This window comes from Ascaphus truei, unplaced genomic scaffold (assembly GCF_040206685.1).
Source record: "Ascaphus truei isolate aAscTru1 unplaced genomic scaffold, aAscTru1.hap1 HAP1_SCAFFOLD_851, whole genome shotgun sequence".
In the NCBI taxonomy this organism is placed as follows: domain Eukaryota; kingdom Metazoa; phylum Chordata; class Amphibia; order Anura; family Ascaphidae; genus Ascaphus; species Ascaphus truei.
The window spans coordinates 100,152-120,657 of NW_027457189.1; the positions used below are offsets into that span (position 1 = coordinate 100,152).

The window sequence follows — 20,506 nt, forward strand, 5'->3', positions numbered from 1 at the left end:
TGCCCCCGATCTTACGGTCTCTCCCCCCCCCTACCCACAATCCTACATACCCTTTCCCTGCATCCCCCATCATACTGTGTCTCCCTCCTACCCACAATCCTACATACCCTTTCCCTGCGTCCCCGATCATACTGTGTCTCCCCCCCTACCCACAATCCTACATACCCTTTCCCTGCGTCCCCGATCATACGGTGTCTCCTCCCTACCCACAATCCTACATACCCTTTCCCTGCGTCCCCCATCATACAGTGTCTCCTCCCCTACCCACAATCCTACATACCCTTTCCCTGCGTCCCCGATCATACGGTGTCTCCTCCCCTACCCACAATCCTACATACCCTTTCCCTGCGTCCCCGATCATACTGTGTCTCCTCCCCTACCCACAATCCTACATACCCTTTCCCTGCGTCCACGATCATACTGTGTCTCCCCCCTACCCACAATCCTACATACCCAGCCCGTGCCCCCGATCATACTGTGTCTCCCCCCTACCCACAATCCTACATACCCTTTCCCTGCATCCCCCATCATACTGTGTCTCCTCCCTACCCACAATCCTACATACCCTTTCCCTGCGTCCCCGATCATACTGTGTCTCCCTCCTACCCACAATCCTACATACCCTTTCCCTGCGTCCCCGATCATACTGTGTCTTCCCCCTACCCACAATCCTACATACCCTTTCCCTGCGTCCCCGATCATACTGTGTCTCCCCCTACCCACAATCCTACATACCCTTTCCCTGCGTCCCCGATCATACTGTGTCTCCCCCCTACCCACAATCCTACATACCCTTTCCCTGCGTCCCCGATCATACTGTGTCTCCCCCCTACCGACAATCCTACATACCCTTTCCCTGCATCCCCCATCATACTGCGTCTCCCTCCTACCCACAATCCTACATACCCTCCCCCTGTGCCCCAATCATACTGTGTCTCCCCCCCTACCCACAATCCTACATACCCTTTCCCTGCGTCCCCGATCATACTGCGTCTCCTCCCCTACCCACAATCCTACATACCCTTTCCCTGTGTCCCCGATCATACTGTGTCTCCCCCCCTACCCACAATCCTACATACCCTTTCCCTGTGCCCCCGATCATACGGTGTCTCCTCCCCTACCCACAATCCTACATACCCTTTCCCTGTGCCCCCGATCTTACTGTGTCTCCCCCCTACCCACAATCCTACATACCCTTTCCCTGCGTCCCCATCATACTGTGTCTCCCCCCTACCCACAATCCTACATACCCTTTCCCTGCGTCCCTGATCATACTGTGTCTCATCCCCTACCCACAATCCTACATACCCTTTCCCTGCGTCCCCCATCATACTGTGTCTCCTCCCTACCCACAATCCTACATACCCTTTCCCTGCGTCCCCGATCATACTGTGTCTCCTCCCCTACCCACAATCCTACATACCCTTTCCCTGTGCCCCCGATCTTACTGTGTCTCCCCCCTACCCACAATCCTACATACCCTTTCCCTGCGTCCCCATCATACTGTGTCTCCCCCCTACCCACAATCCTACATACCCTTTCCCTGCGTCCCCCATCATACTGCATCTCCTCCCCTACCCACAATCCTACATACCCTTTCCCTGCGTCCCTGATCATACTGTGTCTCCTCCCTACCCACAATCCTACATACCCTTTCCCTGCATCCCCGATCATACTGTGTCTCCCCCCTACCCACAATCCTACATACCCTTTCCCTGCGTCCCCCATCATACTGCATCTCCTCCCCTACCCACAATCCTACATACCCTTTCCCTGCGTCCCTGATCATACTGTGTCTCCCCCCTACCCACAATCCTACATACCCTTTCCCTGCGTCCCCCATCATACAGTGTCTCCTCCCCTACCCACAATCCTACATACCCTTTCCCTGCGTCCCCGATCATACGGTGTCTCCTCCCCTACCCACAATCCTACATACCCTTTCCCTGCGTCCCCCATCATACTGTGTCTCCCCCCTACCCACAATCCTACATACCCTCCCCCTGTGCCCCCGATCATACTGTGTCTCCTCCCCTACCCACAATCCTACATACCCTTTCCCTGCGTCCCCGATCATACTGTCTCCCCCCTACCCACAATCCTACATACCCTTTCCCTGCGTCCCCGATCATACTGTGTCTCCCCCCTACCCACAATCCTACATACCCTTTCCCTGCGTCCCCGATCATACTGTGTCTCCCCCGTACCCACAATCCTACATACCCTTTCCCTGCGTCCCTGATCATACTGTGTCTCCCCCCTACCCACAATCCTACATACCCTTTCCCTGCGTCCCCGATCATACTGTCTCTCCCCCCTACCCACAATCCTACATACCCTTTCCCTGCGTCCCCCATCATACGGTGTCTCCCCCCTACCCACAATCCTACATACCCTTTCCCTGTGTCCCCGATCATACTGTCTCTCCCCCCTACCCACAATCCTACATACCCTTTCCCTGCGTCCCCCATCATACTGTGTCTCCTCCCTACCCACAATCCTACATACCCTTTCCCTTCGTCCCCCATCATACTGTGTCTCCTCCCTACCCACAATCCTACATACCCTTTCCCTGCGTCCCCCATCATACTGTGTCTCCTCCCTACCCACAATCCTACATACCTTTTCCCTGCGTCCCCCATCATACTGTGTCTCCTCCCTACCCACAATCCTACATACCCTTTCCCTGCGTCCCCCATCATACGGTGTCTCCCCCCTACCCACAATCCTACATACCCTTTCCCTGCGTCCCCGATCATACTGTGTCTCCCCCCTACCCACAATCCTACATACCCTTTCCCTGCGTCCCCGATCATACTGTGTCTCCCCCCTACCCACAATCCTACATACCCTTTCCCTGCGTCCCCGATCATACTGTGTCTCCCCCCTACCCACAATCCTACATACCCTTTCCCTGCGTCCCCATCATACTGTGTCTCCTCCCTACCCACAATCCTACATACCCTTTCCCTGCGTCCCCGATCATACTGTGTCTCCTCCCTACCCACAATCCTACATACCCTTTCCCTGCGTCCCCGATCATACTGTGTCTCCTCCCTACCCACAATCCTACATATCCTTTCCCTGCGTCCCCGATCATACTGTGTCTCCCTCCTACCCACAATCCTACATACCCTTTCCCTGCGTCCCCGATCATACTGCGTCTCCTCCCCTACCCACAATCCTACATACCCTTTCCCTGCGTCCCCGATCATACTGTGTCTCCTCCCTACCCACAATCCTACATACCCTTTCCCTGCGTCCCCGATCATACTGTGTCTCCTCCCTACCCACAATCCTACATATCCTTTCCCTGCGTCCCCGATCATACTGTGTCTCCCTCCTACCCACAATCCTACATACCCTTTCCCTGCGTCCCCGATCATACTGCGTCTCCTCCCCTACCCACAATCCTACATACCCTTTCCCTGCGTCCCCGATCACACTGTGTCTCCCTCCTACCCACAATCCTACATACCCTTTCCCTGCGTTCCCGATCATACTGTGTCTCCCCCCTACCCACAATCCTACATACCCTTTCCCTGCGTCCCCGATCATACTGTGTCTCCTCCCTACCCACAATCCTACATACCCTTTCCCTGTGCCCCCGATCATACTGTGTCTCCTCCCTACCCACAATCCTACATACCCTTTCCCTGCGTCCCCGATCATACTGCGTCTCCTCCCCTACCCACAATCCTACATACCCTTTCCCTGCGTCCCCGATCACACTGTGTCTCCCTCCTACCCACAATCCTACATACCCTTTCCCTGCGTTCCCGATCATACTGTGTCTCCCCCCTACCCACAATCCTACATACCCTTTCCCTGCGTCCCCATCATACTGTGTCTCCTCCCTACCCACAATCCTACATACCCTTTCCCTGCGTCCCCCATCATACTGTGTCTCCCCCCTACCCACAATCCTACATACCCTTTCCCTGTGCCCCCCATCATACTGCGTCTCCTCCCCTACCCACAATCCTACATGCCCTTTCCCTGCGTCCCCGATCATACTGTGTCTCATCCCCTACCCACAATCCTACATACCCTTTCCCTGCGTCCCCCATCATACTGTGTCTCCCCCCTACCCACAATCCTACATACCCTTTCCCTGTGTCCCCGATCATACTGTGTCTCCCCCCTACCCACAATCCTACATACCCTTTCCCTGCGTCCCCCATCATACTGCGTCTCCTCCCCTACCCACAATCCTACATACCCTCCCCCTGTGCCCCCGATCATACTGTGTCTCCCCCCTACCCACAATCCTACATACCCTTTCCCTGCGTCCCCCATCATACTGTGTCTCCCCCCTACCCACAATCCTACATACCCTTTCCCTGCGTCCCCGATCATACTGTGTCTCCTCCCCTACCCACAATCCTACATACCCTTTCCCTGCGTCCCCCATCATACTGTGTCTCCCCCCTACCCACAATCCTACATACCCTTTCCCTGCGTCCCCGATCATACTGTGTCTCCTCCCCTACCCACAATCCTACATACCCTTTCCCTGCGTCCCCGATCATACTGTGTCTCCCCCCTACCCATAATTCTACATACCCTTTCCCTGCGTCCCCGATCATACTGTGTCTCCCCCCTACCCACAATCCTACATACCCTTTCCCTGCGTCCCCCATCATACGGTGTCTCCCCCCTACCCACAATTCTACATACCCTTTCCCTGCGTCCCCGATCATACTGTGTCTCCCCCCTACCCACAATTCTACATACCCTTTCCCTGCGTCCCCGATCATACTGTGTCTCCCCCCTACCCACAATCCTACATACCCTCCCCGTGGCCCCGATCATACTGTGTCTCCCCCCTACCCACAATCCTACATACCCTTTCCCTGCGTCCCCGATCTTACTGTGTCTCCCCCCTACCCACAATCCTACATACCCTTTCCCTGCGTCCCCCATCATACTGTGTCTCCCCCTACCCACAATCCTACATACCCTTTCCCTGTGCCCCCCATCATACTGCGTCTCCTCCCCTACCCACAATCCTACATGCCCTTTCCCTGCGTCCCTGATCATACTGTGTCTCATCCCCTACCCACAATCCTACATACCCTTTCCCTGCGTCCCCCATCATACTGTGTCTCCCCTCTACCCACAATCCTACATACCCTTTCCCTGTGTCCCCGATCATACTGTGTCTCCCCCCTACCCACAATCCTACATACCCTTTCCCTGCGTCCCCCATCATACTGCGTCTCCTCCCCTACCCACAATCCTACATACCCTCCCCCTGTGCCCCCGATCATACTGTCTCCCCCCTACCCACAATCCTACATACCCTTTCCCTGCGTCCCCCATCATACTGTGTCTCCCCCCTACCCACAATCCTACATACCCTTTCCCTGCCTCCCCGATCATACTGTGTCTCCTCCCCTACCCACAATCCTACATACCCTTTCCCTGCGTCCCCCATCATACTGTGTCTCCCCCCTACCCACAATCCTACATACCCTTTCCCTGCGTCCCCGATCATACTGTGTCTCCTCCCCTAACCACAATCCTACATACCCTTTCCCTGCGTCCCCGATCATACTGTGTCTCCCCCCTACCCATAATTCTACATACCCTTTCCCTGCGTCCCCGATCATACTGTGTCTCCCCCCTACCCACAATCCTACATACCCTTTCCCTGCGTCCCCCATCATACGGTGTCTCCCCCCTACCCACAATCCTACATACCCTTTCCCTGCGTCCCCGATCATACTGTGTCTCCCCCCCTACCCACAATTCTACATACCCTTTCCCTGCGTCCCCGATCATACTGTGTCTCCCCCCTACCCACAATCCTACATACCCTCCCCGTGGCCCCGATCATACTGTGTCTCCCCCCTACCCACAATCCTACATACCCTTTCCCTGCGTCCCCGATCATACTGTGTCTCCCCCCTACCCACAATCCTACATACCCTTTCCCCGCGTCCCCGATCATACTGTGTCTCCCCCCTACCCACAATCCTACATACCCTCCCCGTGGCCCCGATCATACTGTGTCTCCCCCCTACCCACAATCCTACATACCCTTTCCCTGCGTCCCCGATCATACTGTGTCTCCCCCCTACCCACAATCCTACATACCCTTTCCCTGCGTCCCCGATCATACTGTGTCTCCCCCCTACCCACAATCCTACATACCCTCCCCGTGGCCCCGATCATACTGTGTCTCCCCCCTACCCACAATCCTACATACCCTTTCCCTGCTCCCCGATCTTACTGCATCTCCTCCCCTATCCACAATCCTACATACCCTTTCCCTGCGTCGCCGATCATACGGTGTCTCCTCCCCTACCCACAATCCTACATACCCTTCCCCTGCTCCCCGATCTTACTGCGTCTCCTCCCCTACCCACAATCCTACATACCCTTCCCCTGCTCCCTGATCTTACTGCATCTCCTCTCTCACGGGAGACCAGGTATTTACACCGGGATCACTCACTGAGCAAAACAAGTTAGTAAAACACATTTTCATTTATTTCCTTAAAATAGAGAGAACACACAATGCATAAGAAAGACTGTGATGGCGAGGGGGTAACCAGGCCATTAAAAAAGGAATTATGACTTCCGGTATGGCGCCAGGGCTGTGAGGACGCACTGAGAAGAGCTCCGCTGGCCCGCCGGGGAAAACCGCTGTAACCGCGAGAAAATAGCCGGCAAAAATCAGTCAGAATTTAAAGGGACAGGCACCCCAACAAGCGGAGGCACCTGCATGGAGAAATATCTCTCCAAAACTGCACAGATGGCCCCAAAACAGCAGCAACAGCGCCAGGACAAGGGAGAGAGAAGGAGAGAGACACAGAAAATGGCCGACAGCCACGAGGCTCAGGCAGGAGAATCCAGCCAGAACGGGGAAGCAGACAAGCAGGCACAAACAAGGTCAGAGCATGAAAGTATTGCAAAGGCTGTAGCAAGAGAAATTCTCCCCCAATTTGATAAAAAAATTGACAAAATAAAAACATCCATAGAAGAGCTGAAAAATGAGCTGTCAGCACACACCTCAAGAGTGGAAGAGGCTGAAACAAGAATTAGCACTATGGAGGACGAAATGTCTGACGTGCATCAAGCACTAGAAACAATGCGGAAAAAAAACTGCATATTAGAGGAAAAAGTAGACGACCTTGAAAACCGGTCCCGACGAAACAATATAAGACTGATAGGAGTACCTGAATCAATAAAACAGCACCAGCTCATAGAGTTCTGCGAGAAATGGATCCCAGAACATCTTGGACTATCCGCAGACAATGCAATAAAGATAGAGAGAGCGCACAGAATGGGTGCTGCAAGACAAGACCAAGAAACTAAACCTAGAGCAATAATAGCAAAGATTCTCAACTTTGATGACAAAGTCAGAATTATCAAAGCTTTCAAGGAGATGGACCAACTGACATTTGAGAACAAGAGAATAATGATTTTTCAGGACTATTCGGCCACGGTCTCACAAAAAAGGAGAGAATTTAGCAGGGTATGCACCACTCTCTACAAGCAAAAACGGAAATTCGCATTGATTTACCCAGCAACTCTAAAAATATACACCGACACAGGGGTGAAAACCTTCACATCCCACGACCTGGCGGAAAAGTACGTGACAAAGACGACAATCCCCAGGAACGCAGAGGAGGACCGGAATGACACAAGAGACGATGACCGCTAAAGTGGACAGATGCAGAGCCCAAGATTACATTTTACTTGAAAGAGACTGAATTAAGACATTTGTCCCGTGTCCCATGATAAAAGATAAAAAAAAAAAAGTGAATGTATGGGGGTGTGCAAGAACATAAGCATAAGTGTGGCCCAAGAAGGGGTATGAACAAGCATAGAGTGAGTGACAGTACATAGGGATATATATAGATATCTGAATGTGTAACTGATATTAACCCGCAAAGGAATGCTTGCTGGAATGGATGCAAGGGAGTGACCAAACCGGGAGGGGGGGGGGAGATAGAAAGATACAACAGGGGAGGGAGAGACAAGAACGCCTCAGGCAAGAGAATGGAGGGGGGGGGGAAAGAGGGAAGGGGAGGAAAGGGACACGAGGGGGATGAGAGGGGGGGGAGAGAGGGGGAGTGGAGAGAAGGGGGGAGGAGAGAAGAGAGAGGGAGGAGGGAGGGGGGGGAGGATGATGAAGAAAGGGAGGGGCAAGCGAAAAAGAAAGAGAGGTCAAAACAAAAAAGCATAAAAACATAACAATGTGATTGTGATTGTCATGCAATAACCTGAAAGTTCTTTTTTTTATCCTATTGTGTTCTTATTGAGTTAAACCTACAGTAGACTCCTGGTATCGCAACGGGGAGAAAGCAGCATAGTCAGAACAAGAAGAGATAAAGACAGATAACGGACAGAAACAGACAACCTAACAGCAAGAAAATAACCGATCCCCAAGGGGGACAGAGACGGGCAACCACGACACTGATGTAAGGTATACAGCTACACAACCACATGAACATACAAACAATGAGACCAAGAGAATAGCGGGAAGGAGGGCGCACACACACACACATGCCACAACAATAGAAGCACTCATAACATCAGCAAGAAACGTAAGGAGACGAACAAGAGGGAAACATAGACATACAGACACCTTAATATACGGCCAAAGATAGGAAGAAACAAGGACAAAATAGCCAAGGGACAGGGACACAACAACAAAACCGAAACAAAAGAATAAAACAAAAAATGACACACAACAGAACAAAAAAAAAAAAAAAAAAAAAAAAAACTATACGAAAATAGCCTAAAGAGAAAAAAAAAAAAAAAAAAAAAAAAAATACAAAATAAAATAGTAAATATACCCCCCGGCGGGGACAAGGAGACTAAAGTGCATACACAAGGAGACACACAAGAGGGTAGAAAGTACACCTCTGGAAAAAAGTGAAGTCCAGAAAAGAAAGGAAAGTTAAAAGTTTAAACAGTTAAAAGGTTAAAAAAAGTTAGAAGTTCTAATACAGAAAAGCAGGCAGAGATCATGTTGACAAGCCAGGCTAACAAAAACATAAAAGAGTGTTGGGAACAAGTAGAAAAGAGAGAAAAAACCCAGAATATCATAATTAACAGGAAACAAGAGAAAGCAAACGATGACATACATAGAGGACACAGAACAGACTTAGACACAAAATGCATACTCGAATAATAACATGGAATGTGAAAGGGCTTAACAACCCAATAAAACGCAAAAAAGTATTAAGCTACCTAAAAAAACAAAAAGCAGACATAGCATTCCTGCAGGAGACGCATCTAAATTCAAAAGAAAGCAATAAACTACAAAGAGATTGGGTAGGACACAGCATTTTCTCCCCGGCAATAGGAAAAAAAGCAGGAGTGGCCATACTCATAAATAAAAATCTCCCCCTAGAAATAATCAACACAGAGAGAGACAGTGAGGGAAGATTCATAGTAGCAGAGGTCAGAAGTGGAGGAATAGACTACCTCCTAGGAAATGTCTATGGACCAAATGACCATAAGACGGAGTTTTTCCAAGAAACTATAAACAAGATACTAAAATACAAACATAGAAACCTAATACTGGGGGGGGGACTGGAACGCAATACAGGACAAGTTCCTAGACAGATCAAATCACAACGATAGCATGCCCAAAGACAGCGCCCAAACCAAAAATATGGAATTGATTAAAACAGCACTAGGGATAGTAGACGGATGGAGAACGCTCAACCCACTGGAGAGGGACTTCTCCTTCTACTCCAATGCACATAATTCATTTTCACGAATCGACGCAATATTACTAACACCGAACCTACTAAACAAAATAACACACATAGACATGGGAGAGATAATTATATCTGACCACGCAATGGTACGCCTAGATCTAGATATGGGACTGGGCAGAGCAAGCCCAAACACCTGGAGATTCCCAAATTACCTAAGCAATAACGAAGACTTTGTGAACTACTTAAGGAGAGCCTGGGAGAGATTTGACAACACAAACCAAGAACACAGAGCAAACCCCATACTCTACTGGGAAACATCAAAAGCGGTAATTAGAGGGGACATTATGGCATATGTATCCAGAAGAAAGAAACAGGCAACACAGGAATTCTGTAAGGCCAGTAAAGAACTAAGCGAGGCATTCAAAATATTCAAAACAGACCCAACACCCCAAAACAAAGAAAACTATAGCCAGAAAAAATCCACATGTGAGGTATGGCTAGAAAAAAAAGAACTAGGGAAAAAATCAGTAAAAGAAGCCAAATTTTTCCGACACGGTAATAAGACGGGTAGACTCCTGGGAAATCTTATGCGTAACTACAGGCCAACTGCGCCCATCACTAAAATATATGATAAGACAGAGATAATCACAGAAGCAAAAAAAATAAACGAGGTGTTCAAAGAATACTACAGCAAACTGTATAGGGACGGACAAATAAATACAGAAGCAAGAGATATATTTTTTAAAGATATTAAAATACCTAAAGTAAGTCAAGAAGAAATAGATAGTTTAAACTCCCCTATCACTCAAAAAGAGATAAAGGACACAATCCAAAACCTAAAAAACTGCAAGGCCCCAGGTCCAGATGGCATGTCAGGGGAATACTACAAACTCCTAAAAGAAAACTTGATAGAACCATTACAACATCTATATCACAAAGCCCTTAAAGACGCCACGTTTATGCAAACAAGTGAAACAGCCCACATAATGCTAATACACAAACAGGGCAAGGACCCCCTAAGACCAGAATCGTATAGACCAATATCACTGATCAATCAAGACGCAAAAATATTCACCAAAATTATGGCAGATAGGTTAGCGAACATTCTTCCATCCTTGATACACCCTGACCAGTCGGGATTTGTCAAAGGAAGATCCGCAGTGAAAAACATCAGAAAAGTACTAGCGGCAATAGAGTGGGTCAGACTACACAAGATAGAGAATACAGCCCTAGTAACAATCGATGCCGAGAAAGCATTCGATAACATAATGTGGGAACATGTGTTCTTTGTGATAGATAAATTTGGATTCAAGGGAAACTTTAATAACATGTTAAAGGCAATGTACAACACCCCAAAGGCTAGAATAATAGCAGCAGGACACCTATCAAGCCCATTCCAACTATACAGAGGGACACGCCAGGGGTGCCCGTTGTCACCCCTGCTGTTCAATCTAGCTATAGAGCCTCTGGCTATCTACCTGAGACAAATGAAAGACTTTAAGGGGATAAAGATAAACAAAACAGAATTGAAACTATCAATGTTCGCTGACGACATACTAATGTTCATGACTAACCCAGACGAATCAATCAAAAAGGTCCTACAACAAATAGAGACATTCGGGTCATTCGCAGGCTTTAAAATAAATATATCTAAAACAGAAATGATGTACATCAAAAAAAACCCAGATACTAGGACACCATATAATTTCCCTATAAAAGTAACAAAAAAACCCATCAGATACCTAGGGATAATGCTGGAGGCAGAAATTTCCAGACTATACGAGAATAATTTTAAACCTATCATAAAAAAAATAGTACAGGAACTAAAAAACTGGACGACACTACCCTTATCGCTATTTGGGAGAGCAAGTGCGATCAAAATGATATCGTTTGCCAGACTCCTCTATCCTATGCAGACTCTCCCCATGCTCCTCAAACATGAAGACAATACGGCAATAAATAGAGCGATGACAAAATTCCTATGGGGAAACAAGAGAAGCAGAATAGCTCTAAAAAAACTACAACTACCTAAGGAAATGGGGGGTATCAACCTGCCAAACATCAGGAACTATAACATAGCAAGCATAATGAGACATGTAGGAGACTGGATAAATGATACCAATCACTACTCCTCCCTAGAAATAGAAAAGGAGTTCTCTCCAGAGACCTCCCTGAAAGAGCTATTACATACTAAATGGGGAGATATCCCAGTGACACAAAGAAACAACATACTAATCAAAGATACTATAGTAACATGGAAAACGGTCAGAAAAAAGTTTAAATTGTCACATACAATCTCAAGATATCTACCAATTCAAGACAACCCCAAATTTATACCAGGGCATACCCAAACATCATTCCAGATTTGGAAACAAAAAGGGATTACTTGCCTAAAAGACGTGATTAACACAGACAAACAGGAATATATGACATTCCAGGAGCTCGCACAAAAATGGGACATCCCCCAAAACCTAATACATGCTTTCTCATATACACAGTTAATCAGTTTCTGCAAAAAGCTGACAAATCACAAAATCACAGTACTAAATAACAATAGAATAGACGACTATTTTAAAGCAAAAGAGCAGGACAAAAGTAAATTGTCAGAGCTATACAGCATTATCAGAGATCAAGACATAGAGAGCACACACGCCAACACACTCAAGGCATGGAAAAAAGATTTCCCAGAAATACAAAACATGGAACAGCTAATACAGGGCATACACAGGGTGCACAAGATCATACCGTCAGAGACATGGAGAGAAATGCAATACAAAATAACACATAGAGCATACATAGCATTTAAACGACAGATAAAGACCAGGACAGAGGACACCACGTTTTGCCCAAAATGCAAGACACCAAAGGCGGACCTTAAACACTGCCTCTGGACATGCATACATATATCTAGATATTGGGACCAAGTGCTAGACTATATGAAAACAAAATTAAAAGTCTCATGGACAAAGGACCCAATACCTATTATATTTGCAAATATAGAGAACTGGACGGAGGGCAAACAAATCAGCAGAGCAGTAACCAGACCCACAGAGATTATACTACTAGCGGCAAGAAAGACCATTATGATAAACTGGATACAAACACAACAGCCCTCAATGGAACAACTACAAGACACATTATACAAACTAATGACAATAGACAAACTGGAGACGTCCACAGACAGAAACAGAACAACGAAAGAGTTCCGCCAGAGATGGGACTGGTTCCTCGAGGAAAGAGACTCGCAGACAGGGGACAGTCTAGTTCAGGGTAAAGACTGGAGACAGAGGACGGAAAGGGGTGAACAAGACTAACACGACAAGTTAGGTTAGAATACAAGGTTAAAGTTTAAGGTTAATTAGATAGGAATCGAGCTGGAGTAAAACGTATACAAAAAGTGTAATACAAGTATGTAATGAGGGAAACAGACCCGGAGAAAACACAATCGCTCGCACTCAGAGCAAAAAAAATGAATCCAAGCTTGAATTCAGAGTTAAGAAAAATGTATGATCAATATATGAAAAATATGTAAACAATATATGTGAACAATGTGCGACACAATGTACATGTAACAGCACAAACTTTTTCAAGTTGTTCGCCTGTATACTGAAAATGTACCCAATAAAAAAATATTTGTGAAAAAAAAAAAAGGAATTATGCCTGGATGGTTACCTCTGAGCCATATTGGGGAGTTGAGTGTCAGCTCTTGAACCCAGTTATGGCATATTGTACACACATAAAGAATGTGTGTTATGCCTTCCCAGGAGTGCTACCCAGGGGAGATTCTCAGGGTGTGAGTTTCAGGGGGGATTTCACGGTAAAATAGCTGTCAGATTGTGTCTAGGTAGAAGGGTACCAGATTTGCTGGCCACCCCCACAAATGTATCAGGTCAGATTCCCAGGGACATGAAGACACAGACCCCCGGACAAAGCCCTCCCTAGGAAGCAGTTACGCGACTCACCACCAGGTCTCCCTGCTTCAGCACAGACCACAAAGTTAAAAGGGGCATGGGGATAAGCAACATCCCGGGTACCGACAAAGGGTCCCTAGTATAGTGAGGGTTCCCCCAGTATATGCCCCAACCCCCAGAACCAGGTATACGGGTTCGGAGAGAAAAAATACAAGGAGCCGGAGCTACCGGAGATATGGAGAAAATACAAGGAGCCGGAGCTACCGGAGATATGGAGAAAATACAAGGAGCCGGAGCTACCGGAGATATGGAGAAAATACAAGGAGCCGGAGCTACCGGAGATATGGAGAAAATACAAGGAGCCGGAGCTACCGGAGATATGGAGAAAATACAAGGAGCCGGAGCTACCGGAGATATGGAGAAAACACAAGGAGCCGGAGCTACCGGAGATATGGAGAAAACACAAGGAGCCGGAGCTACCGGAGATATGGAGAAAATACAAGGAGCCGGAGCTACCGGAGACATGGAGAAAACACAAGGAGCCGGAGATACCGGAGATATGGAGAAAATACAAGGAGCCGGAGCTACCGGAGATATGGAGAAAATACAAGGAGCCGGAGCTACCGGAGATATGGAGAAAATACAAGGAGCCGGAGATATGGAGAAAATACAAGGAGCCGGAGCTACCGGAGATATGGAGAAAATACAAGGAGCCAGAGCTACCGGAGATATGGAGACAATACAAGGAGCCGGAGCTACCGGAGACATGGAGAAAATACAAGGAGCCGGAGCTACCGGAGATATGGAGAAAACACAAGGAGCCGGAGCTACCGGAGATATGGAGAAAATACAAGGAGCCAGAGCTACCGGAGACATGGAGAAAATACAAGGAGCAGGAGCTACCGGAGATATGGAGAAAATACAAGGAGCCGGAGCTACCAGAGATATGGAGAAAACACAAGGAGCCGGAGCTACCGGAGATATGGAGAAAATACAAGGAGCCGGAGATATGGAGAAAATACAAGGAGCCGGAGCTACCGGACATATGGAGAAAATACAAGGAGCCGGAGATATGGAGAAAATACCAGGAGCCGGAGCTACCGGAGATATGGAGAAAACACAAGGAGCCGGAGCTACCGGAGATATGGAGAAAATACAAGGAGCAGGAGCTACCGGAGATATGGAGAAAATACAAGGAGCCGGAGCTACCGGAGATACGGAGAAAATACAAGGAGCCGGAGCTACCGGAGATATGGAGAAAATACAAGGAGCCGGAGCTACCGGAGAAAATACAAGGAGCCTGAGCTACCGGAGATATGGAGAAAATACAAGGAGCCAAAGCTACCGGAGATATGGAGAAAATACAAGGAGCCGGAGGTACCGGAGATATGGAGAAAATACAAGGAGCCGGAGCTACCGGAGTTATGGAGAAAATACAAGGAGCCGGAGCTACCGGAGATATGGAGAAAATACAATGAGCGGGAGCTACCGGAGATATGGAGAAAATACAAGGAGCCGGAGCTACCGGAGATATGGAGAAAATACAAGGAGCCTGAGCTACCGGAGATATGGAGAAAACACAAGGAGCCGGAGCTACCGGAGAAAATACAAGGAGCCTGAGCTACCGGAGATATGGAGAAAATACAAGGAGCCGGAGCTACCGGAGATATGGAGAAAATACAAGGAGCCTGAGCTACCGGAGATATGGAGAAAATACAAGGAGCCGGAGCTACCGGAGATATGGAGAAAATACAAGGAGCCGGAGCTACCGGAGATATGGAGAAAATACAAGGAGCCGGAGCTACCGGAGATATGGAGAAAATACAAGGAGCCGGAGATATGGAGAAAATACAAGGAGCCGGAGCTACCGGAGATATGGAGAAAACACAAGGAGCCGGAGCTACCGGAGATATGGAGAAAATACAAGGAGCTACCGGAGATATGGAGAAAACACAAGGAGCCGGAGCTACCGGAGATATAGAGAAAATACAAGGAGCCCGAGCTACCGGAGATATGGAGAAAATACAAGGAGCCGGAGCTACCGGAGATATGGAGAAAATACAAGGAGCCAGAGCTACCGGAGATATGGAGAAAATACAAGGAGCCGGAGCTACAAGAGATATGGAGAAAATACAAGGAGCCGGAGCTACCAGAGATATGGAGAACATACAAGGACCCGGAGCTACCGGAGACATGGAGAAAATAAAAGGAGCCGGAGATACCAGAGATATGGAGAAAATACAAGGAGCCGGAGCTACCGGAGATATGGAGAAAATACAAGGAGCCGGAGCTACCGGAGATATGGAGAAAATACAAGGAGCCGGAGCTACCAGAGATATGGAGAACATACAAGGACCCAGAGCTACCGGAGACATGGAGAAAATAAAAGGAGCCGGAGATACCAGAGATATGGAGAAAATACAAGGAGCCGGAGCTACCAGAGATATGGAGAAAATACAAGGAGCCGGAGCTACCGGAGATATGGAGAAAATACAAGGAGCCGGAGCTACCGGAGATATGGAGAAAATACAAGGAGCCGGAGCTACCGGAGATATAGAGAAAATACAAGGAGCCCGAGCTACCGGAGATATGGAGAAAATACAAGGAGCCGGAGCTACCGGAGATATGGAGAAAACACAAGGAGCCGGAGCTACCGGAGATATGGAGAAAATACAAGGAGCCGGAGCTACCGGAGATATGGAGAAAATACAAGGAGCCGGAGCTACCGGAGATATGGAGAAAATACAAGGAGCCGGAGCTACCGGAGATATGGAGAAAATACAAGGAGCCGGAGCTACCGGAGAAAATACAAGGAGCCAAGATACCGGAGATATGGAGAAAAAACAAGGAGCCGGAGCTACTGGAGATATGGAGAAAATACAAGGAGCCGGAGCTACCGGAGATATGGAGAAGATACAAGGACCCGGAGCTACCGGAGATATGGAGAAAATACAAGGAGCCGGAGCTACCGGAGATATGGAGAAAACACAAGGAGCCGGAGCTACCGGAGAAAATACAAGGAGCCGGAGCTACCGGAGATATGGAGAAAATACAAGGAGCCGGAGGAGATACCGGAGATATGGAGAAAATACAAGGAGCCGGAAATACCGGAGATATGGAGAAAATACAAGGACCCGGAGCTACCGGAGACATGGAGAAAATACAAGGAGCCGGAGCTACCGGAGATATGGAGAAAATACAAGGAGCCGGTGCTACCGGAGATATGGAGAAAATACAAGGAGCCGGAGCTACCGGAGATATGGAGAAAATACAAGGAGCCGGAGCTACCGGAGATATGGAGTAAATCCAAGGAGCCGTAGATACCAGAGATATGGAGAAAATACAAGGAGCCGGAGCTACCGGAGAAAATAAAAGGAGCCGGAGCTACCGGAGATATGGAGAAAATACAAAAATACAAGGAGCCGGAGATACCAGAGATATGGAGAAAATACAAGGAGCCGGAGCTACCGGAGATATGGAGAAAATACAAGGAGCCGGAGTTACCGGAGATATGGAGTAAATACAAGGAGCCCGAGCTACCGGAGATATGGAGAAAATACAAGGAGCCGGAGCTACCGGAGATATGGAGAAAATACAAGGAGCCGGAGCTACCGGAGATATGGAGAAAATACAAGGAGCCGGAGCTACCGGAGATATGGAGAAAATACAAGGAGCCGGAGCTACCGGAGATATGGAGAAAACACAAGGAGCCGGAGCTACCGGAGATATGGAGAAAATACAAGGAGCCCGAGCTACCGGAGATATGGAGAAAATACAAGGAGCCGGAGCTACCGGAGATATGGAGAAAACACAAGGAGCCGGAGCTACAGGAGATATGGAGAAAATACAAGGAGCCGGAGCTACCGGAGATATGGAGAAAACACAAGGAGCCGGAGTTACCGGAGATATGGAGAAAATACAAGGAGCCGGAGCTACAGGAGATATGGAGAAAATACAAGGAGCCGGAGATACCGGAGATATGGAGAAAATACAAGGAGCCGGAGCTACCGGAGATATGGAGAAAATACAAGGAGCCGGAGATACCGGAGATATGGAGAAAATACAAGGAGCCCGAGCTACCGGAGATATGGAGAAAATACAAGGAGCCGGAGCTACCGGAGATATGGAGAAAATACAAGGAGCCGGAGATACCGGAGATATGGAGAAAATACAAGGAGCCGGAGCTACCGGAGATATGGAGAAAATACAAGGAGCCGGAGATACGGGAGATATGGAGAAAATACAAGGAGCCGGAGCTACCGGAGATATGGAGAAAATACAAGGAGCCGGAGCTACCGGAGATATGGAGAAAATACAAGGAGCCGGAGCTACCGGAGATATGGAGAAAATACAAGGAACCGGAGATACCGGAGATATGGAGAAAATACAAGGAGCGTTTTTGCATTATTTGAGTCTAGGTTTTTACTAACTTCTCGTAGGAAGGTCGGAGCGCTGATATTGCACACACATCATTTCATATTTTTTCAGTGAATCTAAAAACATGAGGGACTTAGAAATATTTTGAGAGATTTTTATTAACATGTTGTACAAGGGTATATATGTGTGATACATTGTATATGAGCTGGGGAATTTCCAAGTCCCTGGTTCTGAGAGACCAGATGGCCACCAGGGTTGGTGCCATGGAGTCTGCTAGGGTCCTGGACTTGAAAGTCTCAGAGATGCCAAGCTGTTAGGGCAGGCGGAGTACCGGAGTAAAAGTAAAGTACCTACGTCCTGACATGTAAATGGCTAACAGGCGACCATTTGCCCAATCCCTGACTCTGAGGAGCCTGGCCCAGCGGTGGGTTCAATGCTAAGTGGCAGAGGTGCCAAGTTGGTGCATGCCCTTTGCAGAATTGAAATCCGTGCCGTCCGGCTTCAGGGGACGGGCAAATCTCTGATAGGCTGAGAGAAATATTCCCACGCTCGGATTGGTTGGGATATTTTATGAATGGGGCTAAAATCCTATAAGAAACCCGGCAGCCAATCAGGAGTTGAGATTCTAAGCGCCAAGATAGCAGCGGCAGATTTGAATTCACCAAAAGATGCTCTGCGAAGAATAGCGGCGAGCCGGCTTCAGACATTTCAAGGCAAGAAATTTTCTAATCCCACTTTTTGGGGCCAAATTCTCAAAAGAGAACGCTGCGGTCGTGGCTGGAACTACACGCCGAAAAGAGTACCGGTACTATCTCCCGGTCAGGGGAGTGTGGCAGCTCCGGAGCTTCATGCAGATTTCAGTTCCAGGACATTTCGGGACAAGTCCCGATCAATTGAAAAAGTTTGTTTTATGGACTGTAAAGGCTAGTTTTGTCCCCCAGATCCCCAGTAAGTGTGTTTTCTTCTGTATACTGTAATCCATTGTGTGTGTGTGTGTCTGTCTCTAAGGAATAAATCGCAATTTGTTTTACTCTTGGTTTTGCTCAGTAATATGATTCCGGTATAAAAGGTGTAAATGCCTGGTCTCCCGTGACAAAGACACTTACTGGGGGTCTGGGCTACAAAATTACACTTTCCTAGCCTCAATAGAACAGAAAAACAAAGTTTTTGGATGACCGGGACTTAGCCTGAAATGTCCTAGAACTGAAATCGGTATGAAGTTCCTGACGCCACCGTTGTCTCCGCTCATGAGGCTTGAAATAACTTGTAAACAAAAGAAAAAACAGCGCAAAACCTCATAGTGTAGTATTAAAAAAATATATATATTGTTTGACAGCAGGTGAGTATCTCACGTACACCACTTCAGATTTTAGAAATCATGGCATGTTATGGGCATGTTACCAATCTGCTACCCTAACAGCACACGACAATCCCATCGATCGAGGGAGTGATCCTTCTCTCTCACACGATATCCTCCCGGGAGGAGGAGATCAGTAGAACAAAGAAAAACCAGCCAAATATACAATTAAACCAACCAACAATCCCTTCCGGTTATACTTGCGACGGAACTCTGGTATCGTCATCAGTGGTCTGCTGCATACCGGATACACACATCCAACGAGGAAGAGAACGCTTCGAGATTGAAGCCAACACCTTACCTGCAAACCGCGACCCCCACACTGGCTGAGACGATATTGTGTGAGAGAGAAGGACCACTCCCCCTATCGATGGGATTGTCGTGTGCTGTTAGGGTAGCAGATTGGTAACATGTCCATAACATGCCATGCTTTCTAAAATCTGAAGTGGTGTACGTGAGATACTCACCTGCTGCCAAACAATATATATATATATTTTTTTAATACTACACTATGAGGTTTTGCGCTGTTTTTTCTTTTGTTTCCATTTAGCACGTGTGGTTTGTGGAGCCAGTCCACAGATTACAGCGGCATACCTCCATCCTATACCTAGGAACAGGTTTTAATTATTTTTGGTTAAACACAGCACTTTAATATATTGTTTTCATTTATATCACAGTATGATATTCACCTTAGTGCTATATGTATAACCTATCACGTTGTCACGGTCCTGAGCGCACTCCTTTTTTTTTTTGTCCTTGAAATAACTTGACCTAGAATTAGCTCCAAATGTCCTGGAACTAAAATCCCAGCAATCCCAGACGCAAACGCTACGTCCAATTCTCCAAACGTGGCCGCAAAAGTGGGACTTAGAAAATATTTCCACCTTAAATTTCTGAAGCCGGCTCGCAGCTGTTTCTCCGGGAGCCTCTTTCGGTACATTCCCATTTGCCGCTGCTGTTTCTCCGGGAGCATCTTTCGGTACATTCCCATTTGCCGCTGCTGTTTCTCCGGGAGCATCTTTCGGTACATTCCCATTTGCCGCTGCTGTTTCTCCGGGAGCCTCTTTCGGTACATTCCCATTTGCCGCTGCTGTTTCTCCGGGAGCCTCTTTCGGTACATTCCCATTTGCCGCTGCTGTTTCTCCGGGAGCCTCTTTCGGTACATTCCCATTTGCCGC

The 20,506-nt window shown here is 47.8% G+C and overlaps 1 protein-coding gene across 1 annotated transcript in view; it reads right to left on the minus strand.

Annotated features, from left to right (window-relative positions):
- LOC142486416 (cell adhesion molecule CEACAM4-like) overlaps positions 1 to 20,506 on the minus strand; it is a 67,764-nt gene that overhangs the window by 12,533 nt on the left and 34,725 nt on the right. The window lies entirely within an intron of this gene.